This window comes from Ovis canadensis, chromosome 5, assembly GCF_042477335.2.
Source record: "Ovis canadensis isolate MfBH-ARS-UI-01 breed Bighorn chromosome 5, ARS-UI_OviCan_v2, whole genome shotgun sequence".
NCBI classification, from domain to species: Eukaryota; Metazoa; Chordata; class Mammalia; order Artiodactyla; family Bovidae; genus Ovis; species Ovis canadensis.
Genome location: NC_091249.1, coordinates 32,295,315 through 32,320,891, shown reverse-complemented (window position 1 = coordinate 32,320,891; position 25,577 = coordinate 32,295,315). Strand labels below are relative to the sequence as shown.

The window sequence follows — 25,577 nt, the reverse complement described above, 5'->3', positions numbered from 1 at the left end:
ACCACGTCCTGGGTTAAGCATTTTCTAACTATTAACCCATTTGTTTCTCCCAGAAGCCCCATGAATGTGTGTGTGTCAGGGTTGTGGGGGAGGGGGACCATTATAAACCCATTTTACAGGTGGAAAGGCTGAGTCACAGACAGGTTATGTTCCCACATGTCTCACCACCATGTTACACCGCCTCTTGGTCTGGATCTGTAGGTTGTGGGTTTGCGTGTGTTTGTATGTCTCTGTACATCTAGGTGTGTTCTCAGTGTTACCAAGTATCTGTAGATCAAACTTACCAAGGGCTTGCACAAGGTGGGAGGGCACCCCGAGCCTGAGGACAGTGGGTGCCACAGTGTTGGAGGCCAGAGAGGGAGGGCAGGGGGGCAGCAGGTCACCTCCAGTGAGATCAAAGGCCCAGCCTTCAGGCCCTGTTTCCTATCCTGGAGCCGGGCTCCTTCCCACCTGCCGTGGTCTGGCCCTGGCCCAACTGCCGACCTCGGGAACTTGAATCCCCCCAGGGATGCAGGCAGTCAATTAGAACTGGCAGCGCCTGCCTAAGTAAAAGGCCTGCTTTAATGAGGAGGCCGGGAGGGGTGCTTGGAGCGGCAGGTACCAGGCTCAGCCAGGCCTGGCCAGGAATATGGGGTCCTGCAGCCACCAATGCCCACCCGCCTGCCAAACCTGTGAGTCCCCGTGTATGCTCGTATTTGATTTATCCTCACCAGGCTGCAGCTATTTACAGACCTGAGTGGAGCAGCCTCCAACTCATGCAGGCTACACATTTATTGGGTGTCGACTGTACGCTAAGTCCTATGCTAGATGTGAGGACACAGCAGGGACAAGAGACACCTCCTAATGATCTTGTGGGAGTGACAGACATCACTAGGTAACCCACAGAGCGGTAAGAGCTGTGATGATGACACAGGTGGCATTGGGGACCAAAGGAAGCATCAAGGTAGGCTTCCTGGAGGAGGTGATCCATTAAACTGTAATTTGAGGCATAAATAGAAGCAAGTCCCAAAGGAAGGCAGGGAAGAGGAATGCCTGGGCATGGTTAGGAATAATCTCCATGTGTCCTGGGAAATTAAAGCTACATAACCATTTGTGCTAGGCAAAATGATGCTCCCTAAAGAAGGCTGAGCACCGAAGAATGGATGCTTTCAAATTGTGATGCTGGAGAAGACTCTTGAGAATCCCCTGGACAGCAGGGAGATCAAACCAGTCAATCCTAAAGGAAATCAACCCTGAATATTGGAAGGACTGATGCTGAAGCTGAAGCTCCAATACTTGGGCCACCTGATGCAAAGAACCGACCCATTGGAGAAGACTATGAAGATGGAAAGATTGAGGGCAGGAAGAGAAGGGGGTGGCAGAGGATGAGACGGTTGGATGGCATCACCGACTCAGTGGACATGGATCTTAGCAAACTCCAGGAGATAGTGAAGGACAGGGAAGCCTGGCATGGTGTAGTCCATGGGGTCACAGAGTCGGACACGACTTAATGACTGAACAACAACAAAGATGTCCTCATCTGAATCCCTGGAATCTGTGAATATTAAATCTGGAATGGCAAAGGGGAATTAAAGTTGCAAATGGAATTAAAGTTGCTAAATCAGTTGACAGTTAAATTAAAGAGATTATCTTGGATTATCCCAGTGAGCGAGGTGTAATAGCTATGACGAACCTAGACAGCACATTAAAAAGCAGAGACATCACTTTGCTGACAAAGGTCCGTCTAGGCAAAGCTATGATTTTTCCAGTAGTCATGTATGGATGTGAGAACTGAACCGTTAAAGAAAGCTGAATGCCGAAGAATTGATGCTGTTGAACTGTGGTATTGGTGAAGACTCTCAACAGTCCCCCGGGCTGCATGAAGATCAAATCAGTCAATCCTAAGGGAAATCAACCCTGAATATTCATTGGAAGGACTGATGCTGAAGTTGAAGCTCCAGTACTTTAGCCACCTGATGCAAAGAGCTGATTCATTGGAAAATATCCTCATGCTGGGACAGATTGGAGGGAAAAGGAGAAGCAAGTGGCAGAGGATGAGATGATTAGAAAGCGTCACCGACTCAGTGGATGTGAATTTGAGCAAACTCCAGAAGATAGTAAAAGATAGGGGAGCCTGGCATGCTGCAATCCATGGGGTGACAAAGAGTCCCACACAACTTAGCAATATACAACAACAACCAGTGTAACCACAGGGACCCTTATCAGAGGGATGTAATGGGAGGAAGGCTGCACCAGCTGTGAAGATGAAGGACAGACTCCCCTCCCTTGCCCCTCCCTCTAACTGTTACTCTGAACCGAGGAATGCAGAAGGCCTCAAGAAGTTGAAAAAGGCTAGGAAACAATTCTCCCTGGAACCACCCTGCCCACATCAGGATTTTAGCTCCAGAAATTTAAAATAATAAATTCAGGCTGTTTTAAGCCAGTACTTTTGAGGCAGCCTTGGTATTCTTTGGCTGGTAGCCACATCACCGCAGTCTCTGCCTCCATCATTTTTCATGACTCTCTTCCCTGTGTGTCCAGATCAGCCTCTCCTTTCTCATAAACACACTGATCAGTGAATTTATGTGCTTAGTTGCTCAGTCATATTTGACTCTTTGCAGCCTCATGAACTGTAGCCGGCCAGGCTCGTCTGTCCATGGAGATTCTCCAGGCAAGAATACTGGAGTGGGTTGACATCCCCTCCTCTAGGGGATCTTCTCAAGCCAGGGATCAAACCCAGGTCTCCTGCATCCGTAGGTGGATTCTTTACTGTCTGAGCCATCAGGGAAGCACAGTGGATTTAGGCCCCACCCTAAGTCTGGATCGGAGAAGGCAATGGCACCCCACTCCAGTACTCTTGCCTGGGAAATCCCATGGACGGAGGAGCCTGGTAGGCTGCAGTCCATGGGGTCGCTAAGAGTCAGACACTGACTGAGTGACTTCACTTTCCCTTTTCACTTTCATGCATTGGAGAAGGAAATGGCAACCCACTCCAGTGTTCTCACCTGGAGAATCCCAGGGACGGGGAGCCCAGTGGGCTGCCATCTATGGGGTCGCACAGAGTCAGACATGACTGACGTGACTTAGCAGCAGCAGCAGCTAAGTCTGGATGATTTCATCTCGAGATCCTTAATTACATTTGCAAGGACCCCAGTGGCAAATAAAATCCCATTCTGAGGTTCCAAGTGGTCATGAATTTGTCCAGGGGCAGTGGAGGTGGCAGGGCAGACAGGCACTATTCAATCAGTACCGTGTGTGTGTGTTTAAACAGCATCAAAAATATATATTTATTTGGCTGTTGTTGGGTCTTAGTTGCAGCAGGCAGATTCTTTGTTGCTCCATGCGGGATTTTTTGGCGTGGCACAAGCACTGTATAGTTGTTGCAGGATCAGTAGCTCTGGCACATGGGAATCTTAGTTCTCGGACTAGGGATTGAACCTGTACCCCTGAACTGGAAGGTGGATTCTTAATTACTGGACCACCAGGGAAGTCCCTACAGCGTGTGCCTGATTTTGGTTTTCTGCTTTGTCAACTCCTGGAGGGCAAGAATTCTGCTCATCTTGGAGAGGACACTGAGGCCTAAAGACGGAGAGTTGTTGAGGGGTACAGATTCATTTGGGCTTCCCTGTTAGCTCAGGTGGTAAAGAATCACCACCCGTGCAGAGGTGAGCCTGGTTTATTATTCTAGGGGCTCTTTTGGGAGTTCATATTTCCCTAGTAAATTCTTTTCTATTCTTTAATTTTTAAGCTTATCTGCATCATTCTTTTTTTAATATAAAACACTTTATGATGGGAACATTTAAACATATAAAAGTAGAGATTAATGCAATGAAACCTATGTAAACATTGTCAATGTCAAAACTTATTAATTCATGACTGATCTTGTTTCATCTTTATTAGTATTATTTAGAAGACATTTCTGGAATCATATAATGTAGACATACACAGATCAGTTTGTATCTCTAAAAGATAAGGACTCATAGTTAAAATATTAATATTTCCATAATATCATCAGCCTTTAAACTTCCAGTTGCATAAAACATCATAATTTTTTTTTTTTTGCCGTGCTGTTTCGTGCATTGGAGAAGGAAATGGCAACCCACTCCAGTGTTCTTGCCTGGAGAATCCCAGGGACGGGGAGCCCAGTGGGCTGCCGTCTATGGTGTCACACAGAGTCGGACACGACTGAAGTGACTTAGCAGCAGCAGCAGTGTGACATGTGGGATCTTAGTTCCCCAACCAGGGATCAAATGCATGCCCCCTGCATTGGAAACGCTGAGTCTTAACCAGTAGACCACCAAGGAAGTCTAAAAAAAGTAAAAAAAAAAAAAAACCAACAAATCCTACACTTTGAAGTGGATTCAAACAAGACCCACACACACAGTTGTTTGATTTCTCCTTACATCTCTTTATGTCTTTTTTTCCTTGTAATTTATTTGCTGATGATCAGCATTCTGTTTTAGGTGTGTGTCCTCAAAAGAACATAGTGATGGATTTTGTTTCTTCGTTGCTGTTTTTATGTGTCTAATTTGAGAGTCTATGTCTTTCGAGTAGTGAGTTTAATCCATTTATATTTGTTGAGTTTAATCCATTTATATTTGTTGAATTTACAGATGTATTTGGATACATTTCCATCACTTTCTTATATAGTGTTTTATGGTCAACACTGTTTTTTCCCATTACTTCCTTTTTACCTTCTCTTCAGCCTCCTGCTGAACTTGTGGGATCTTCTCTATTTCCTTTTATTATTCCCTCTAGTGGCTTGAAAATTATTCACTCTATTTCTCTCCTCTAAGTAGTCATTCTTATCATACTTAAAAGAAAATCAGGCATACTTAGCTTACCACAGCAGAAAGTTAATCAGGGTCTCTTTGTCTCTCTCAATAAGATGAGATCTTAGGATTCATGAACACTACAGACTCCCCTACCCACCACCCGACACACGCACACACACACACACACACACACACACACATGCACGCACGCTCTGAATGTCACTCCTGCTGGTATTTGAGTCCTGCCTTGGTACACCCAAGGATGGAAGTGAGCTGGGAGATGCCCATGTGGGTTGTCAGTGTCTGCAGCCGTGGTTGAAGAGGTGTAGATGGATTCCAGAGGCCCTAACTTTCTGTGTGACAGGTCCTTTTGGGCCTCAATTTCCCCATCTGTAGGAAGGTGTAGAGTCCCTCCTATGCTAACATCTGAAGATTCTGCCCTCACCTCCACATCTTTATTCCCACCACTCAAAAGACCATGCGGGAAGTGAATACAGGACTGAAGCGGGGGACGGGGGCTCCAGGAACTCGCAGGAGATATTGTCATTATTTACTTCACTGAGCTAAATAATCTTGGGAATTGCGCATCAGGGCCTGATAATTCGATTGGATTCACGCACAATTAGGCCTTCAGAGCTGAGGAATTCGTCGTCAAGTTCAGGGAAGAAGCTAGGCTCCCTGCCAGGAAGACTGGGTGAGTGGGCAGGGACATGGGTGCCCAGCCCCAGGAAATGGCCAGCTGTGCCAGAGGGAGGCCTTGGATGCCCCGGTGAGTGGCTCCAGCTGCGGCTGGAGGAGAAGACCCACCTATCAAATTCAACTTGTCGTTGTTCATGTATTATTAATAGTTGATCTATATTTGGGGACTTTTTTTTTCCTCTTTTTAAACATAAAGTCCAAAGAATACTACTGCATAAGAACCAACCTCAATTAAGGAACGCAGTTAATGTTTTGCCACTTTTCTTTTTCGCCTATTATTTTGCTTTCGTTGTTGTTCAGTCACTAATCCGTGTCTAACTCTTTGCAACCCCGTGGACTGTAGCACGCCAGGCTCCTCTGTCCTCCGCCATCTCCTAGAGTTTGACCAAATTCTATGTTCACTGAGTCAGTGAATATTTTGTTATTGGAGTATAACTGTTTTACAATGTTGTGTTAGCTTCTGCTGTGAAACATGGTGAGTCAACTATTACGTATGTACACAGAGATCCTCTTCCTCTTGACCCTCCCTTCCCCTCCCCCCATTCTCCCCCTCTAGGTGTCACAGAGCGCTGAGCTGAGCTTCCGGAGCTACACAGCAGGTCCCCACTATTTTACACATGGTAGAGTACATATGTCAGTATTACTCTCCCAATTTGTCACTTTTGCCTGAGATTTTTGTTTTTCTTCTGTGAAATAATTCAGAATGATCAATTTAAAATCTAAGTCAGACCCATCCTCCCTATGCCCACAGCCCTTCAGGGCTCCACCTCCCTTGAGATAAAAAAAACAAGTCTTCTCACCTGCCCCATCTCCTCCCTCCCCTCTTCCCTCTCTCCTCTCTCTCACTTTGCTCCAGCCACACAGGACTCCTCCCTGTTCCTCTAACACACCAGGCAGGGTCCTGCCCCAGGGCCTTTGCACCTGCTGTGCTCTCTGCTAGGATGCCTTTCCCCCCAAATCTTTTCTTCCTAGTGATCGGTCACCAATTTATCTTTTAATGCCCCTGTTTCAAGACCCTCTTTGGTGCAGCTTTAATTCTCCCACCTAAACCACTGCTTGGCTAGGAGTCGGGGTGGGGGACAAGAAAGGGAAAGAGACCTCCCAAGGTCACACAGTACCTTGCCTGGGATCCCCTGAAGCCTCAGATGTAAGTCCTACCGGTCCTTGCTTGCTGTGCCCCTTCTTTGACAGTTCAGCTCTCTCATCCGTATGGGGGAAGATGAGAGTGTCACCTCAGTGGGTGATGGTTAAGCAAATCTGCACAGGGAAAGCGCTTAGAACACATGAAAGGTGGAGTCAGAGGGATCACTATAGACTTGGATGATCCTGGGAAAGTGGAGAGAGATGAAGGGAGGGCTGGCTTGCACTGGGCCCCTCATTCAGAAGCCGATTTGGTTCAGAAAGGGTGGCCAGGGGTGTAGGGGCTAGTGGGGAGGAGGTGGGCTGGTGGGACAAGCTAGTCTGTTCTATTCCAAGAAAAGAATGTGGATTAAGGGGCTAGGGGTGGGGAAGTCAAGAGCATTGGGTTGCCTAGCAACAAAGATGAAGCTGACAGACAGGATCAAGACCACTGATGTCCCAGAGTCTGAGGTTGGGGGTGGAGGTGGCATATAAAAAAAGAGTTGACATTCAGGATTTTCATCAAGCAGAAGATATTAACCAAAGAATCTGTGGGGAGGTGGCATGTTTGTCTAAATTCACTTGTTCAATCCATTTTTATTGAGCACCCACTGTGTGCCAGGTGATGGGAACACAGCAGTGAACAGAACAGACAGAAGTCCCTGCTTCCGTGGAGCTGATATTCCAGTGGGAAGTGGAGAACTAGCAAGATAAATATGTAAAGTCAAACGGTGAGCTGAGCTGTGGACTGAACAAGGTAGGGGGGATAGGGGATGGAATGGTGCTATTTTAGACCAAGGGTGATCAGGGAGGGCCTCTCCAAGTTTGAGCACAGATCTGAAAGAGATAAAGGAGGGAGCCACACGAAGATATGAAGGAGAGGGCATTCCAGGGAGAGGCCATAGCGCTTGCAAAGGCCCTGAGGCAGGACCGTTACTAGATTATGAGGGATAGTAACAGGGTAATAGGAACAGGGCAATATTCCTTTTTCCTTCTTTTTACAGATTTTTCACTTCCCCTCTCTTCTCTCTAGTTTTATTCATTTTCGGTTGTGCCGGGCCTTCATGGCTGCGCTCAGGCTCTCTCTAGTTGCCGACAGCGAGGGCTACTTTCCACTGTGCTGCACAGGCTTCCCACTGCAGCGGCTTCTCTGGTTGCAGAGCATGGAATCCAGGTGCGTAGGCCTCAGTAGTTATGGCACCTGGGCTTAGCTGCCTGGCAGCACATGGGATCTTCCTGGACCAGGGATCGAACCTGTGTCCCCTGAATTGGCAGGCAGACTCTTGCCCATTGTACCACTAGGAAAGTCCAACAGAATAACATTCTAACTCAAAACTCCCCTATCACTTTCAACAGCTGTGTAGCATTCCACAGCATGAGCCTAAAGTGATACCCTTAATGAAGCCCCAGTTCTAGAATGGCCCTCCAAGGATCCCCACCTCCTCTCTGATCACACTTTGTTCAGTTCCCTCCAACGGGGTGTTAATGGGGTCTCTGACACTTCCTTTTTTATATTTAATGAATTAGTTAGGCTGTGCTGGGTCTTGATTGTAGCATGCAGGACCTCTTTTGGCTGCATGCAAACTCTTAGTTGTGGCATGTGGGATCTAGTTCCCTGATCAGGGATCAAACCTGGGCCCCCTCCATCGGGAGAGTGGGAGTCTTAGCCACTGGACCACCAAAGAAGTCCCTCAGACTCACTTCTAAACAACAGAATAGAGCAAAATATGATGGGATGGTACTTCTGAACTTCATTAAATTGCATGAGATTGTAAATTCAGCTTTGCTATTTCTTTCTGTCTCCCCACAAGCCTGCCCCCGATGGAGAAGGCCACCTGGCAGGACTCGGAGGGCCACTAACAGCATGAGGCCAGTCTGCAGGGCTGCGCCTGCCCCAGTTGTGCTGCGGATGAGATGGGGTCCTCAGGCGTCTCCTCGAACGAAGTCTCACCAGACCCTGAAGAAAGGCATCTGGCTAAGCCGAGCTGGGTTCCTGACCCACAGAAACTACGGGCAGGGACGTGCGTTCCTTACAGTCTTTACATTTGGGGTCATTTTTCGGTCGCCAGCTTGTGGGGTTTCTCTAGGCTGGAAGGCGGTTTTCCCAACCCCGGGCAGGAACACAGCGTGGGGCAAGAGAGGAGTCTCTGTCTTGCTGGCAGGGCGGTGGGGAACCATAGGCGTTTGGGGGCAGCATGGGATGGGATGGAGCTGGATTTTAACTTGGTCATTCTCATTACTCGTTATGTCTGTGCAGGGACAGAGCTGTCAGGGATCAGCACTGGAGAAGGTGGGGAACCGAGGTTGGGACCGCAGAAGCCTTCTGTCCCAGCAGGCCACACCGCGTAGCTGCTCTGGGAGTTTCATGCCTTCCTCATCCTCCACCCCACCCCACCCCCATCTCTCCCTGCTCCTCTCCCTCTGCCGCTGCCCATGACGGAAAATGGAATTATATTTTTATAACTCCTTGTTTTTCCCCTGAACTGCGTTCCATGTGCACTGGGCTAAATTTAAAATCAGATGGATATAGGGTGATCGTGTTCACGCTCGCTCTCCTTTGGGGGAAAAAAAATAAGCGCTTCTATTCAGGTGCTGTATCTCTCAAGGATGTGGGGAAGCGAGAGGGGGGCATTTTTGTTGTGGTGGGCTGAACTGCCACCCCTAGAGACCCCCAGCACGGCCCTGCTTACCCTGTGCTGCAAACCACCTGTTTATATGTTTGTTGCTTCCTCAGGACCTCCACCCTTGCTGTTCCCTCTGCCTGGCACACATTTCCCACACATCTCCAGGGCCAGCTCCCCCTTCAGGTCTCAGCTCAAGTGTCACCTCCTCCGAGAAGCTCTCCCTGACCAGCTGGCTCCAAAGGCTGCTCGGCTGCTTCCTATCTCATCATCTTCTTGCATTTTCTTTCTTTCTGTTGTCAAACAATTTAACAAGAACAATTTATTATTAAAAATGTTATCAACAGACACTGAAGAAGATATAATTAATTTCATTATAATCTGCATTTTCTTTACAGTACTTGTTATCACCTGGAATTCTCTTAGGCTGATGATGGCCTCTCCCAAGTCCAAATGACAGGATGGCAGAGGCCTGTCCATCCCCCTCAGCTTCTCTATGACTCTCAGCAAGCAGGTATTAAGTGGCTACTGCCCTAGACTGTGTATTCAGTGGTTCCCGACAACGTGCGCATGCTAGCATCACCTGGGACGTGTTAAACCCTGCCACTGTCCTCCACCCCGCCCCTGCTTGCCCTCAGATTCTGAGTTAATTGGTCTGAAGTGGGGGCTGGGTACACGATCCACAGGTGCCACCAGGGTGTAGAAGGAGAGATTCTCGGTTTCCTCATTTCCCCAAAAGACCAAGCTCACCGCTGCCTTCACGTCTTCACCAGCTTCAGCTGGTGCCTCTGCCTGGAACTTCCTCCCCTCCCATTTAAGTCCTCCACCACTAACTTTCTCTTCCTTATAATCATTTATTTTTCATTTTGAGAAAAGTGCAAAGATGAATATAGCAAACACCTGAGTATCTCCCACCCAGGGCTGACAATGAATGGTTAACGTCTGTCATATTTGCTTCAGGTTGCTTTTCATTTTTTGAAAGAAACAAACAAAATGTGGGCGTGCTTATATCTGTATGTTCTCTCAAGCACATTTATATCCAGGAACAGTGAATAGGATTATTTTGTGCATTAAAAAAATGCAGGGAATTCCCCGGTGGTCCAGTGGTCAGGATTCTGCATTTTTCACTGCCAAGGGCACGGGTTCAATCTTTGGCTGAAACTAAGATCCCACAAATTGTGCAGTGCTGCAAAAAAAAAAAAAAGACATTAATGTACTCGTGGCATATATAATTGTGCAACTTATTATTATTTTATGAACGTATTTTTGACTGCCTGGGTTCGAATTCAAGCTCTGCCATGTGAAGACTCTGTGACTTTGGGAAAGTTCCTTAACCTCTCTGTGTCTCAGTTTCCTCACCATCTATTGTAGAATAATGAAATATTCTGAAACATAACAATTTAAAACAATAAACACTTATTATTGTCTCACTTCTAAGGGTCAGAAATCTGAAAGTGGTTTAGCCAGATGGTTCTGGGCTGGGGTCCCGCATGAGGTTGCAGTCAAGACACTGATTGGGGCTGCATCATCTGAAGCCTCAACTGGGCTGAAGGAGCCACTTCAAGGCAGTCCATGCACACCGCTGTTGGCAGGAGGCCTCCGCTCCTCTCCACCTCAACCTTGCTATAGTGCTGCTTGAGCATCCTCACAATATGGTGGCTGGCTCCTCCCTCCCTGCCCCCATCAACTGAGTGATCCAGGAGAGACACCAAGAAGGAAGCCAGACAGCCTTTTACATCCTAGTCACTCCTGCCTTATTTTATGCATTAAAAACCAGTTGCTAAGGCCATTCACCCTCAGAAAGAGGAGAATTGGGCTCCACCTGTTGAATAAACTGTCAAAGAATTCATGGACTTCTTTTAAAATTGCCACATTTGGAAAAATACAGATACTAATACTCTCTCCTTTTCAGTGGGTACTTTTTAGTAGCCGTTTTGGGATTGCTTTCTAAGAGTTGCTGTGTGTTATCACACAGAGTGCTTAGCACAGTACCTGGTACACAGTAGGTGCTCAATAAATGTTAGAAATCATTATTTTTTCAAAATTCTTTTTATTTATTTAATGAATTTATTTGGCTGTACCAGGTCTTTGTTGTGCCATATGGGATCTTAGTTTCCTGACCAGCAATTGAACCCAGGCCCACTGCACTGGGAGCATGGAGTCTTAGCCACTGGACCACCAGGGAAGTCCCTAGAAATCATTATTGTATGGATTTAATTATGTTCTTTTTGACTATTCTACACTATTGCATTATTAGAATATGCCCTAATTTACACTATGGATTTTTTAGGTCAATTCCTGCTTTTCTGTTGTTTTAATTACATGAAGTTTCTTTATTATTATTATTAAACCTTTTATTTTTCTATTGGAGTATAGCTGATTGATGGAGAAGGAAATGGCAACCCACTCCAGTATTCTTGCCTACAGAATCCCACGGACAGAGGAGCCTGGTGGGCTACAGTCCACAGAGTTGCAAAGAGTCAGGCATGACTGAAATGACTTAGCACACACGCATCTCTTTATGTATTAGGCAAAGTGTTTCCCTGTGGACTATGATTAAACATGGAATCAGTGGGTCATTGGGTGGATGCACTCGGCAACATCAGCTCTCCTCCATCGTTTCCCAAATGCACGGCTCACCAGAGTTAATGCCTCAGGGCCTTTGCACATGTGTTGCCTCTGCCCAGATATCTACACAGCTTCCTCCTCACTTCCTTTAGGTCTCTGCTCAAATGTCATCTCCTCAGAGAAGCCTTCCATAATCACCCTGTCCCTCCAGCAATCGGCTTCATGTTTGATGAGGGAACTTGCCATTGTGTTATGCATTTTACTGGACTGTTGATTATATGTCTTCCCCACTGGAATGTCAGCCCTTTGAAGGCAGGGATTTATATCTGTTTCCTCCACTGCTGCAGGCCCAGCATCCAGAACAATGCCTGGGAGTAAATACTGGCTGAGTGGACACCAGATCTGGGTGGAGCTCTCCTCGGTCCTGACTCCTCTTCTCTTTCCACTGGGTTCCATCCTGAGTTCCCCTGAGCTGAAATTAAGGATTTTACTCCTTCCGGAGGCTCTAGGAAAGAACCCACTTTCTGGCTTTCCCAACTTCTACAGACTGCCTGCATCCCCTGGTCCATGGCCTCTGTCTCCATCTTCAAAGCCAGCCAAGACCGATCATGTCTCTCTCAAACTATTGCTCTTTCTCACTTTGCCTTTGTTGCTTCTGTTATCACATCTCGTTCGCAGACTCTGGCATTTCTGCCTCCCTCCTGGGGTGACTCTGAGCTCACCCAGGTAATCCGGGATCACCTCCTCATCTCAAGATCCTTAACTTAATTGCATCTGCAAAAGGTCACTTTTGCCACATAAGTTGATATATGCAGAGGTTGTGGGGATTAAGATGGGGGCTTCTTTTTTGAGGGGGAGTTATTATCCTGCCAGCCACAAAGAGATGCAGATGTGGATACATTCATTACTTCCACCAACGTTATTGAGCACCTACTGTATGCCAAGCCGTCTTGGGTGCTGAAGACAGCAGGCAACAAGGCAGACAACCATTCTGGACTTCGTGAAACATACGCTCTACTGAGAGAGACAGAAAACACAGTCAAGGAAGCAGACAGAATATCTGGTGTTTGCTACCAGGATGAGTCTGCCTGACGGAGTGATATCTTGGCACCTGACCCTAGAATGGGGGGTCAGTGTTGCCCAGAGCTGCATGCCCCTTGTTCAAGAACAACATGACTTCAGAGGGTGCTCAGCAGAAATAACCTCAAACTCCAGTCGCAAAGAGACTCTTCTTAAACGTCATTTCCATCTTCCCCAAGTCTTAGTTGGGTCCTGGGGGAGGGGGTGTCTGTAACACGTTTTCTACCTGCTAATCCCATCACAGGATCAGTGCTCCTGCAGGCATCAGTAACCAATGAGATTCAGATTAAACTGGATTTTCAGTTACCTTCTAGATATGATGAGAAATGCTGATCTTTCTTTTATGTTTGTGATTAAGAGAAAAGGACTTTGAAAAACTCATACAGGGAATTTCTTGGCAGTCCGGTGGTTAAGACTTTGCCTTCCAACGCAGGGAGTGCTGGTTCGATCCTTGGTCAGGGAGCTAAGATCCCACATGCCTCCTAGCCAAAAACCCCAAACACAAAATAGAAGCAATACTGCAACAAACTCAACAAACACATTTTAAAAAAAGAAACCTTAAAAAAAATCCATACAGGTATTGATGTTTTGATGTGAGCGGGTGTAAAGGAAAATATTAATCAAACACTTATGGGTGTAGGGAAAATTGGATATGTAAGAAGTCATTGGCACAGGTTTGCAAAATGTTACCTGTCCATTTTACAGATCACTATGTTAGGGATTCCCTGACAGCTCAGACCGTAAAGAGTCTGCCTGCAGTGCTGGAGACCCAGGCCGATCCCTGGGTCGGGAAGATGCCCTGGAGAAGGAAATGGCAACCCACTCCAGTATTCTTGCCTGGAAAATCCCATGGATGGAGGAACCTGACAGGCTACTTTCCATGGGGTCGCAAAGAGTTGGACACAACTGAGCAACTTCACTTTGCTTTAACCCTATCACAGATGCTGGGAAAGACTGAAAGTAGGAAGAGAAGGGGATGACAGAGGACGAGATGGTTGGATGGCATCATTGACTCAATGGACATGAGTTTGAACAAACTCCAGGAGATGGTGAAGGACAGGGAAGCCTGGTGTGCTGCAGTCTATGAGGTCGCAAAGAGTCGCACACAGCTGAACGACTGAACAACAACCTGTCCATTTTATAGGTTGGAAAAGAGAGTTCTGAGAAAGAGGAAGGACTTCCTATGATCACAACCCACTGGTGGGCTGAAGGTCTTTTCTCCAGGAGGGGAGGGGTGCAGGAGTAAAAAGCTTGGGCTTTGATCTCTGGGAGGTGGAAGACCTGGAGGGCTGTGGGCAGAGGAGGGGCGCGGCCTCACTCAGGTGCTCATGGGCGCCCTCTAGCAGGCGCGGGGAAAATGCATTGAAGAGGGAGCGCAATGGCAGAGGGGAGACCAGTCCCAGCTTTGTCTCTCACTTGCTCTGTATCCCCAGGCGAGTGAAATCCCTCTCTGGGCTCAGTTTGTATCTGCTAACGATGGACCATAACAACTCCTCCTTCCTGGGGCTGCTGCAGGGAGTCAGATAACGCGCAGAAGGTGCCTGTTGCCCCAGATTCCGGCTGGGTGTGCTGTCGCTGAGTTATTTTAGGGTGTCAAGGTTATGCTCACACACCCTCCCGAAGGTGGGAGGATGAGGTCAGCGGCACCCCCAGCTCAGGCCCCGATGAAGTCACCAAGACAGACGGGTGGGTGTAAGGACAGTGGTGGAAATAGATTCCCGACCTGTGCCCCGTGTCTGCCGGAGAGGTGAGGATGAGCAAACCAAGGGGAACATCACACTCCACAGGCTGTGAGACGCAACCCTCAGCACACTTCGCTGCCCAGGAGACCCCTCCTCCAGGAAGCCTTCCCAGTTGCCCTGACTCTCAGGGGTCTTGCAGGGAGCTGTTAGGGGGAGGATCTTAGAGAAACAGTAGGGACCCAGAGGCTGGTCAGATGGGGGAAAGGATAGTCAGAGGACCGCCAGAAGTGCCCAGAATGTGCGGGAAAGCAGGATCAGAAGTTAGAAAGCAGGGTTAGAAGTTAGAGTCCTAGTTCAGACTCATTTGCTTTGAAACTCTAGACCAGTCCTTGCTGGACTCTGCTTTCTCAGCCACAAAGTGGAGAGAAAAGTCTCCTTAAGGAGCTTAACAAATATTTAGTGAGTGCCTACTGTGTACTAAGCCCTGTTTTGGGCACCAGGACACAGCAGTGAACAAGATAGACCCAGCTCTGCCTTCCCAGGGCTCTCAGGCTGGCGGAGACAGACATGTCACTGGGCTGCTAAAATACAGGGGGACTATGGCTATGGTAGGGGGCACCTGGGGTTCTGTGAACCCCACAGGAGGACCAGATTCAGCTTGGGGAGGGAGATCAGGGGGGAAAGCTCCTTCGGAGATGACCCCTGGGGTGTGAGTAGTTCTCCAGGCCAAGGGGTGCAGAAGACGGTATCTGCCAGCAGGCTCAGCATCGGCAAAGGCCTGGAGAAGAGAGAGAAGTCCTGGATGATGTGGTGATGTGAACGCCCCTGGAAGAGAGCGGTGGATGAAGTTGTGCCTGGTCATGGACAGATATATATATATATATATATATATTTGGACTGTACTGGGTCTTCATTGGGGGCACATCCCATGGCATGTGGGATCTTAGTTCCTTAGACCAGGAATCAAACCCACATCTTCTGCTCACGGGGCAGATTAAACAAGAAGATCATCCTCAAGTGCCCAGCTCACAGCAGCAGCCCTGCTTTCTAGGCTGTGAGCTTGCCAAGGGCAGAGACTGTCCCCAGCTCTGTCCGCAGAGACTGTACTTCCAGCCAATACCAGGCCTAGCTCACTAAGTGCTCAATGTATAGATGACAGAATTGAGGCTCTGAGAGTACAAATCATTTCTCTGGAGTCATACAGCAAGTAGCTGGCAGAGCAGGGATTTGAACCCATCTAATAATGGTTTCCACAATACGTGAACCGTGAACTTCCAGATGTTCAAGCTGGTTTTAGAAAAGGCAGAGGAACCAGAGATCAAATTGCCAACATTTGCTGGATCATCGAAAAAGCAAGAGAGTTCCAGAAAAACATCTATTTCTTCTTATTGACTATGCCAAAGCCTTTGACTGTGTGGATCACAACAAACTGTGGAAAATTCTGGAAAAGATGGGAATACCAGACCACCTGACCTGCCTCTTGAGAAACCTATATGCAGGTCAGGAAGCAACAGTTAGAACTGGGCATGGAACAACAGATTGGTTCCAAATAGGAAAAGGAGTACATCAAGGCTGTATATTGTCACCCTGCTTATTTAACTTATATGCAGAGTACATCATGAGAAACGCAGGGCTGGAAGAAGCGCAAGCTGGAATCAAGATTACCAGGAGAAATTTCAATAACCTCAGATATGCAGATGACACCACCCTTATGGCAGAAAGTGAAGAGGAACTAAGAAGCCTCTTGATGAAAGTGAAAGAGGAGAGTGAAAAAGTTGGCTTAAAGCTCAACATTCAGAAAACGAAGATCATGGCATCTGGTCCCATCACTTCATGGCAGATAGATGGGGAAACAGTGGAAACAGTGTCAGACTTTATTTTTTGGGGCTCCAGAATCACTGCAGATGGTGATTGCAGCCATGAAATTAAAAGATGGTTACTCCTTGGAAGGAAAGTTATGACCAACCTAGATAGCATATTCAAAAGCAGAGACATTATTTTGCCAGCAAAGGTCCATCTAGTCAAGGCTATGGTTTTCCTGTGGTCATGTATGGATATGAGAGTTGGACTGTGAAGAAAGCTGAGCACCGAAGAATTGATGCTTTTGAACTGTGGTGTTGGAGAAGACTCTTGAGAGTCCCTTGGACTTCAAGGAGATCCAACCAGTCCATTCTGAAGGAGATCAGCCCTGGGATTTCTTTGGAAGGAATGACACTAAAGCGGAAACTCCAGTACTTTGGCCACCTCATGCGAAGAGTTGACTCATTGGAAAAGACTCTGATGCTGGGAGGGATTGGGGGCAGGAGGAGAAGGGGACGACAGAGGATGAGATGGCTGGATGGCATCACCGACTCGATGGACATGAGTTTGGGTGAACTCCGGGAGTTGGTGATGGACAGGGAGGCCTGGCGTGCTGCGATTCATAGGGTTGCAAAGAGTCAGACACGACTGAGCGCCTGAACTGAACTGAATGACGATTTGTTCAGTGGAGAAATGATAATGGTTCACGGTGATTATGGGCTGTACTTGATGCCCATTTAGAGCCCCTACATGATTACGGGCTCTCCTTCCATTGGAACTCCTTTGAGGCTCCCTTTTGTGTTGAGATTAAATCTCAGGTCAAGATTTCTATGGTTCCTGTGGATCCTTTAACTCAACCATTGTAAGTGAATTGCTGTTTTCACACCTTTAAGCCTTTTGCCTGGGATGTCACCTCTTCCTGCAACACTCTCCTTTTCTGCTTCTATTTTATCTTCAAAAACTCCTATTCAACCATCAGAACTCTAGCTCCCATGCCCCCGCTACCTTGCAGCCCATTAGGACCTTCACAGGCAAACTCTTTCTCCCTTCTACTGCCTGAGCTCTGGAGCCTCCCTCTGCTGGAAGAGTCTGAGTAGAGCTCTGTTTTCCCCAAGAGTGGGGAGTTTTTGAAGCCTACGTCTGGAGAATGAAGCCACTCTGGCTCTGTGAGCTGCTAGGACAAGGCTGGGCACATAAAGAGAAAGGGAGTTCACAGTGTGAAAATGAAATTAATAAAGACAGTTTTAAGGTTTTTTGTTTTTTTTTTTTTCTGGAGGTCTATAGTGCTACGAACTTTCCCCCTGATTCACAGCTCCTGCCCTCTACCCTACGCATACACCCTATGTATGCATACATCCTATGAAGATGTCCTTGGCTGGATCTACAGGTTCTAGATGCTAGAAAGTCCAGGGGCTTCAGGCATAGTTTGATCGAGAGCCTCAGAACACAGTCTCCTTCTCTGCCTTGGTTCTGCTGTCCTCCATTGACTTCTGTGTCCAGCAGACCGACCTCTCAGCTGATCTTTAGCAGCTCCCAGCTCTTGTTTCCCCAGTTTAGAGATTTCTGTCTTATAATTATCAATCACGTCCCAGGGCAGGTTCCCCTTGACTCATACGGAGCTGTGTGCTACAGCAGATGCCCTTGGAGCCCTGTGTCTCCGCGGCACTGGCAAACACTTATAAGGCTCACCTTGGAGTTTTCACTCTGCCCAGAGCCAACATTCCTGGGAGCAGCCCTGGCAATGCTGGTTTAGGGCTGGAGGATGACTATCCCAGCTCCTTTGCTCTTGGGGTGGAACAACTCTGTGGGGTAGTCTACACTGTCTTCCAGAAGCTCAGCATGACTGAACCTCAAGTGGCTCATGACAAACCATATATCAACTGACCTCTCTATCTAATTTTCTACTCTCCTACTAGTGCTGAGCAGACACCAAGACAAGGCCGCAGGTAGTTTATCTGGGAGATGGTGGTGTTTTAAAAATATGCCCACAGGGACTTCCCTGGTGAAGTGGCTAAGACTCCACACTCCCAATGCAGGGGGCCCAGGGTCTATCTTTGGTGGGAGAACTAGATACCGCAAGCCGCCATCTAAGAGTTTGCATAGTGCAACTAAAGATCCCACATGCTGCAACTAAGACCTGGTACAGCCAAATAAGTAAATACAAATATTAAAATACACGGTTACTTTTCAAATAAATTAAAAATGCCCCCGAATTCTTTAGCATACCTCCCTTCAGAAAGTGAAGCCTAATTCCCCTCCTCTTGAGTGTAGGCTGCATTGAGTGACTCACTTCTAAAAAATAGAACATGGCAGAAGTGACAGTGTGACTTCTGAGATGAGGTTATACACACAGAAAGCCAGGGCCCTCTCTTGGCTCTCTCTTGCTCTCTTTCTGATCATCCTTTCTGGGGAAAGCCAGCTGCCATGTTGAAAGGACACTCAAGCAGCGCATGGTGATGCGCAAGTGGCAAAGAACTGAGGCCCTCCTGCCAACAGCCAAGTGCGGAAGTCAGCTTGGAGGCACAGCACAGACACGGGGACATACACACCAGCTATGTGACACATCCCAGTGTGCACACAGGCCACTTCCAGCCTCATATCCACCCCATTCTAGAGACATGTCAGGACATGGACTGGTCAGATCAAGGGGTGTGCCCGGAGGTCCCAGAGGAGCAGCTGACATTGAAAGCTGAGGGTGTGCCAGGACAGGAGAGAGATCATCTGATGACTTTCAGGGTCACACCTACCTCCCCACCCCAACCACACCAGTGCTCTGCTAAAAGCACTCACGGCCCCCTGCTCTTTGCCTTTCGTTTTCTCTTTTGGCATAATTTAGATTTACAGGAAAGTTGTAGTGATAGTACAGACAGTTTCTACTCTTCACTCAGCTTTCCCTAATGTTAAAACCTTAACATCTATCCCAAAGAACAAAGCAGCCTGGGCACGCTAAGATGCACAGATGCTCCTGATGTCCTTTGGATGTCTCCCTTTATTCCATGAGTGCCCTTTTTTCTGTTCCAGGTTCCAATCCAGGATCTCACATTGCACTGAGTGTTCACTCCCTTTTAGAATTGCACGATGCAGTTTTTTTGTTTAATATATATTTGTTTATTTTTATTTTTGGCTGTGCTAGGGCTTCCTTATTGCCCACGGGCTTTCTCTAGTTGCAGAGACTGGGGACTATTTTCCGGGCAATGTGCAGGCTTCTCATTGCGGTGGTTTCTCTTACTGTGGCACGGGATTAGCTGCCCCGGCAAGTGGGATCTTCCCGGACCAGGGACTGAACCGCAACACCTACACGGGCAGGTGGATTCTTAAGCACTAGACCACCAGTGAAGCCCACAATTGCAGTTTTGAAATGATTTGCATTATTGCTGTTTCAAGCCCCTCTGGGAAGTCAGCTTTGGGAAGGCGGTGGATAAAAGAAACTGAGGCTGATGGGACTTCCCCAGCGGTCCAGTGGCTAAGACTGCACACTTCCAATGTAGGAAACACGGGTTCCATCCCTAGTCAGACAAGCTCTCCATGGCCACCCTCCCCCTCCCCCCGCCACTGGAAAAAAAGGAAAAGAAAGAAACTGAAGCTGGCCTACGGAGAGGAAGTGACTCCAGTCTGAGCCAGAAACAGCTGGGTCTGTGTGATGATTCAGGAGCTACACCTGCTCCCTTGCGGAGCTGTCTCACCCGCTGAGAAGGGTGCGAGGAGGGTTCTGAGGGTGGAGAGAACCGCATGAGCGGTGGTGACACAGTGGCTCAGGGACTTCCACAGTGGTCCCGTGGTGAAGAATCTGCCTTGCAACGCGGGGGATGTTGGGGAACTAAGATCCTACATGCAGAGGTGTAGCAGTGTGTCCTCGACAACCCAGGAGAACACGGGCGGCAGGGTGACGGGGTGGCGGGTGGGGGGAGGGGAGGCGATGCGCCGGGCACTCCAGGATAACAGCCTCTGCAGGTGATGACCTGAACCAGGGCGGGGCATCTTGGGAGTTTCTTATCTTCTCGCTGATCAGGGCCAGTCCAGATCCCTGGGAGGAGTGGGTAAGGGGAGGGCGGGGGAGGCAGATTCTTTGGATGTGGGTTTGACACAGCCCCGGGAGGGAAGTAGGTGGCTTCTGACGATCCAGAAGAGGTAAATCCTGGGGAGACTGTGGAATCTGGGATCCCTAGAGTCTGGGACCAGGAGTTGGGAGGGAGGCAGAAATCACAGAGGAAACAGGCTGAGCCCTAAACTCCACTCTTTACCCCTCCTCGCTGCCTTTACCATATCCTCACCTCCAGTCATCTCCTGTCTTGCCAATGACCTCCCAATTGTCCCTCACCCCAACTATCTCTCCCAGGAGAGACAGCTCAGACAGGTCCTCCGCACCCTGGTGCTGCCTGCCAGCTACCCTCCTCAAGATCGCCAACAGCTTCTCCTCCTCCCCTCTGGGGTGCAATGGGGGCAGGGCATCCCAGGCAGCCCCCTCCTTCCCCGCCCCCCACAGCCCCCTCCTCCCTGGCCTCCCAACTCCAGCCTTGCATACTGCTGTCTACCCACACTGGCCAGTGGAGAGATATTCCAATATCCTCATCTCATCCAAGCTCTGACATCTTCTGAGGCACCCCATTGCCCTCAGGATGAATTCTGGATTCTTATTATTTTTTATCTTTTGGCCACCCGTGTGGCATGTGGGATCTTAGTTTCCAGACCAGGGATCGAACACGTGCTCTCTGCCTTGGCAGCGAGGAGTCTTAACTACTGGGCTGCTAGGGAAGTCCTGAATTCTGGATTTTTATAGCCAACGTTTGATGTCCTGAAGGTCTCTGTGGTCCCATCAGCACACACTTTTCCCTGTCAGCCCCTAGAACTTCCTAACCCCCTCGCCCTTGTTTTCACCAGGGGAGCCTTTCCATCATCAGCACTTCAGCCCTTTCTACTGTCCTTTTTCCTCCAGAGCCTGGGAGTAGTTCCTGGGGGCAGATGATCATAACACATCCTCACACTGAGTTGAGCACTTCCCTACATCCTTGCAGGACAGTTGGAAAGACTGTCCTGAGTCTTTGCAACTGTCCTGCAAGGTGGGTATCATGAGTCTGATTCACAGATGAAGACACAGTGGCTCAGGGACTTCCACGGTGGTCCAGTGGTTAAGAATCTGCCTTGCAACACAGGGGATGTTGGGGAACTAAAATCCTACATGCAGAGGAACTAAGCCTGCACACCACAATTACTAAGCCCTCAGGCCACAACTAGAGTCCTGTTCCGCAACAAAAGATCCTGCAAGAGGCAACAAAGATCCCTCAGGCTGGGACTAAGAACCCAAGCAGCCAAAGAAATGAATGAATAGTAAAAACAAAAACGGGGGCGATGGGAAGAAAGTAAAAGAAACGGAGGCTCAGGGTGGACCTATGAGATGCCCCAAATCAGCAAGCCAAGAATAAGAGACTCTCCTTCCAGTTTCTTCCCTGTGACTGACTTCTGCTCTTTAAGTTTCAGCTCAGCTGTCACCTCCCCCTGGAACCCACCCTGGTTGCCAGATGGGGTCAGGTACCTCCTCTGGGCCCCCAAAGCTGCCTGTGTTTTCCCCATCACAGCTCTGACATGATGGCCCGGTGCTGTGACTCTGAGCACCCATCTTCCAGATGGAGCAACAGAGACTCTAAGAAGTGAAGCTTCCTCCAGCCGGGAATAACGGAGGGAGGGTGGGGCTTACTACCCTCAGAAGCAGCAGCAGATCCAGCCCTCCGCTCCCCCGCTACACGCGTACCCACAGACCCACACCTGACCGTTTGTCTCCGCAGACGCCCGCCTCCCACACGCAGGCGGCCGACTGGCGTCTGAGCGGCGGACGCTTGTAAACACATCCTAGCGCCGGGCCCGACTCTCTCCTGCGCTCCTTCACTGCCACGGGGAGGGAGATGCGAGGAATGCGGAGGGCGGGGGATGGGGGGGGCGACGCAGGCAGAGGACTGAAATATGGTTGTTAGGGCCTTGCGGTCCCACTTTCCTTCAGCTTCCCTGATAGTTGGGCGGAATTGGGGGGATGGGGTCGACGGGCCCTGAGCCCCCACTCCCTGCTGAGCCCGTGACCCTGGGATGAAGACAGCTCTCCACGCTCAGTGCCCTTGGAAAAGTTCCACAGGACTTCCTGGCCTGGCCAGGAGACTCAAGTAAAGTCCGCCCCTCCTCCCGTCCCCCATCTGTGTCTAACCACCCACTCCCTTTCCTAAGTGGCCTTGGGAGGGGTCTTGCGGGACAGATTGATGGGCTGGGGACAGACGGATCGCGCGGCACGTGGAAGTTACGCCTGGGCTTGGAGCGGGGGAGGGTGGCGCGCTGGTCACCGCCACCATCGGCCCCTGGAGCGCTCCGGCTGCGAGGAAGCCGCCAGGCGGAGGAGAAGGGGCTCCCGGAGGTTCCTGGAGAACAGGCTTTCCTACCTCCCATCCTTTCATCGCCCCCGCGGCCGCCACTACTGTGGTCCCATTGCGCAGGCGCGAGGAAGAGGCCCAGAGAAGGGGGTCGGCCGTCGCGAGACACACAGCACCACCGGGTGCGAGGTCTGATCTCGAGTTGCAGATGACGCTGGGTGGGTCTAGGATCTGGGGTGACTTAGACTTGGGGACCCTGTGTCGTGCATTGCATATCCCGCCCACCAGAGCGACCCATTCCCGGGAAAGCCAGAGCTCAGCCGGCCCTGGCTGTGGGCAGAGCACGCCCCCTGCTGGGCACGGCCGGAATCCGCGCAGCTCCGAACATTGGTACCCTGGATGGAACCCTCCACTCAAAATTGAGCTCCTACTCAGCTCCCCACTCCCCGGCTGAAACTGACCCCTGATACAGAGCTCCCGACGCTGCGCTGAGCCCCAACTCTGAGCTAAGCTCTAGACCCCGAGTAACCCCGGATAGAGCCCCTGGTCTGTTCAGACCCTCAATCCCTAGCGAGACCCCTAAGGATGTCCGACCACCTAGAGGAGCTGTATCCATTGCTCCCGATTCACTAATCCCACCTCTGCCATGACCTGGCTGAGTGGCCTGGGACAGGTTATTTGTTTCCTCTGAGCCTCAATTTCATCATCTGTGAAATGAGACACCTGTAGGGTGTCACAGCATTGTAGGGTTGCTGTGAGAGTTTGGTGAGTTAATGTATGTAAAGTGCTCACAGGGACTGGAACGTAGTAGGTACTCAGTAAACATCAACTATAGTAGTAGTAGTGGCAGTCACTCAGTCGTGTCCGACTCTTTGCGACCCCATGGACTGTAGCCCACTAGACTTCTCTGTCCATGGAATTCTCCAGGCAAGAATACTGGAGTGGGTAGCCATTCCCTTCTCCAGCAGATCTCCCTGATCCAGGGATCAAACTCAGGTATCCTGCACGGCAGGCAGATTCTCTATGGTCTGAGCCATGGAAGTCACCAACTATAGTATTGTTATTCTTGCCAGATATACTGCTAGGCACTTTAAAATAAAAATAATTTTGTCGAGACGTAATTTATATACCACACAATTCACCCACTTACAGCATACAATTCAGTGGTTTGGTATGTAACAGTATTCATTTTCTAAAATTATGGCAAATATATAATAAAAATTACCATTGTAAGCCTTTTTAAATGCATAGTTCAGTGGCATGAAGTACCTTCACAATGTCGTGAATCCCCACCATCATCTCCAGAACTTTTCCATCAACCCCAACACAAACTCTGTCCTCATGAAACACTAACTCCCCATTCCTGTCCCCCCAGCCTCTGGTCACCTCTATTCTGCTGTCTGTGGCTTTTCTCATTCTAGGTCCCTCATATAAGTGGATTATACAATATTTATCATCTATTTGTTTTCTTAAATTTTGACTGCACCTCACGGCATGCAGATCTTCCCTGACCAGGGATCAAACCTGTGCCCCATGTAGTGAAAGCGAGGAGTCTTAACCACTAGACCACCAAGGAAGTACCGAATGTTGATCATCTTATGATTGGCATCTTAAACCAATTTTTAAGGTTCACTCATGTTAGCATGAATAACTTCCTCCCTTTTTATGACTGAATTATATTCCACTGTTTGGAGAAAGAAATGACAACCCACTCCAGTATTCTTGCCTGGAGAATCCCATGGGCAGAGGAGCCTGGCAGGCTACAGTCCACGGGGTCGCTAGAGTCGGACACGACTTAGTGACTAAACCACCACCACCACATTTCACTGTATGGGTGGACTGGGTTTCCCAGGTGGCTCAGTGGTAAAGAACCTGCTTGCCAATGCAAGAGATGTGGGTTTGATCCCTGGGCAAGGAAGATCCCCTGGGGAAGGAAATGGCAACCCACTCCAGCATTCTTCCCTGGGAAAGTCCATGGACAGAGGAGCTTGGTAAGCTATAGTCCATGGGGTCGCAAAGGCTTAGCGACTGAACAATAACATATGGATGGATCACATTTTGTTTACCTATTCCTCTGTTGATGGACATTTGGGTTATTTTGTCTTTGCCTGGAAAATCCCATGGATGGAGGAGCCTGGTAGGCTGCAGTCCATGGGGTCGCTAAGTCGGACATGACTGAGTGACTTCACTTTCTCCTTTCGCTTTCATGCATTGGAGAAGGAAATGGCAACCCACTCCAGTGTTCTTGCCTGGAGAATCCCAGGGACGGGGGAGCCTGGTGGGCTGCCATCTCTAGGGTCGCAGAGTCGGACACGGTTAGGCTAGTGTAAATCATACTGCTATTAAAATTGTTATGAAACAATATACTTGTTAAAGTCCTTCCTTTCAACTCCTTGGGGTATATACCTAGGAATGGAATTGCTGGATAATACAGTAATTCGATGTTTAGTTTTCCGAGAAATAACCAAGCTATTTTCCACAGACGTTTCACCATTTTGTATCCCTACCACAAAGTATGAAGGTTCTAATTTCTTCATATCCTCCTGGACACTTTTCTTTTCTGACTGAACTGCCCAGCATGTGGAATCTTAGTTTCCCAAGATCAAACCCATGCCCCCTGCAGTTAAAGTATGGAGTCTTACCCACTGTACCACCAGGGAAGTCCCTCGTGGGCACTTCTTATTCATTCTTTTGTTTTTTGGCCTCGTGGCTTGTGGGTTCCTAGTTTCCCGACCAGGGATTTAACCTGTGTCCTCCCTGGTGAAAGCATGGAGTCTTAGTCACTGGACCACCAAGAAATTCCTTTTATTCATTCTTATTTGTGGGCTTGTAGGCTTTATTTTTAAAATTTTATTGTTTTAAATTACAAAAGTATAACACATTTATAGGAGACTTGGAAAATGC

The 25,577-nt window shown here is 48.7% G+C and overlaps 2 long non-coding RNA genes across 2 annotated transcripts; one reads left to right on the top strand and one right to left on the bottom strand.

Moving 5' to 3' along the window:
• Positions 1-5,737: 5,737 nt before the first annotated feature.
• Positions 5,738-9,506, top strand: LOC138441739 (uncharacterized). Its single transcript, XR_011257426.1, has 4 exons — positions 5,738-6,073; positions 7,195-7,303; positions 8,384-8,593; positions 8,830-9,506. It is a non-coding gene; the product is annotated as an uncharacterized lncRNA (long non-coding RNA).
• Positions 9,507-10,027: 521 nt separating this feature from the next.
• On the bottom strand, positions 10,028-22,952 carry LOC138441738 (uncharacterized). The gene is made up of 2 exons (XR_011257425.1): positions 22,743-22,952; positions 10,028-10,379 (listed from the first exon to the last, which is right to left on the bottom strand). It is a non-coding gene; the product is annotated as an uncharacterized lncRNA (long non-coding RNA).
• Between the last annotated feature and the right edge of the window lie 2,625 nt (positions 22,953-25,577).